This window comes from Aedes aegypti, chromosome 3, assembly GCF_002204515.2.
Source record: "Aedes aegypti strain LVP_AGWG chromosome 3, AaegL5.0 Primary Assembly, whole genome shotgun sequence".
Classification (NCBI taxonomy): Eukaryota; Metazoa; Arthropoda; class Insecta; order Diptera; family Culicidae; genus Aedes; species Aedes aegypti.
Window position 1 is genome coordinate 145,196,909 of NC_035109.1, and position 1,336 is coordinate 145,198,244.

Consider the following 1,336-nt stretch of genomic DNA (forward strand, 5'->3'; position numbering starts at 1 on the left):
GCTAAGGTAGCCAGTGTGGGGTTTTTCTCCGGGATCTGTTTGGTTTGGCATTGGCTTGGCTCTGATCTGTTGATGATCGTACTTTACAGAAACCAGCCTGGAATTCGTCATCTAAGGAGTCCACATTCGGTCTTAATCTGTTGAACAAGATGCGTGACACTATTAGTACACTCCCCTCATCTTGTGCAAACCTATCGGTGAAAATTTCTTCGGTCTTCAATACCTCAAACAACCCGATGTATCGCTGAATCAAGCTTCTTACTCTTCTACTTGAAAAGTTTGTCCGGGAACTAGTGCGTAAATTACTCTTTCTTTTGGTGAATCCTGATTCCTATCATTTGGCTCCGGCGTCTGTCACTCTCTGGCACTCTTCATCGAACCTGTCGTTCCGACTGCTTCGTTGACCGCTGCCAAACACATCCCGCATTGTTGTGGCCACCATTGCATGAGACATTTTATTATTAGTATAATTTCAAACATAACATTCATTTCTTCAAAGGCGCGTCCATGTTCGAAACCATGGGTAGGACAAGCTTCAGCAAGCATTTTGTGTACCGTAAGGCGGGGTGACATTGGGCCAAACTTTTTACAGCGAGCTAATGCCAGAATAATGAAAACAATGTGTCAAGCTTCAAGAATACGTTATAAATAGCCAATAAATGGTCATAGATTAGTTTATTGACGTTCCTACTAGCCATGAGATGCATCGAAAGAGGCGGTCAAAGTCACCCCCTAGGCCCAATGTCACCCCGCACGGCGGTACAGTGAAAAAGAAAAAAAAATAACTGTGGACTGGAAATTGAAAGTTACCATATTTGAGGAATTCAAACGCAAACGGGGTGTAAGTGACATTTTGGTCGGTTTTGAGTTGAGTAAATTCTACTATTTCCAAGTGATCTAACGATATTTTCAGGTTATTTTTTCCGCTCAACAGAAAAAAATAACATAAGAATTTTATCAGCAATTTTTCAAGTATTTGTTCAAATGTTCAGATGATTACTCCAAAAATTTCCAAATGAGTTCCGTTTGTGATTATTTTCCAGGGAATTTCTCCACGAATTTTCTTAGAGAACTTCTCTAAGAATTTTATTTTCCCAAGGAAAACCACAGAAAATTACTCCAACGATTGATTCAGAAATCATCTGAATTCCTAAAAAAATCTTTGAGACATTTTTTTAAGAAATTCCTACCAGATTTTATGCATCCATCGATTTACCTGGGACATCATCCAAGATTCCGGGTTGAAATGTCCTCGAAAATTCAATCAATAACTTCAAATTTCTGAGGTTTTTCTTTAAAATTGTTTTTCAGGATTTATATAAGATTTCAACTAGGG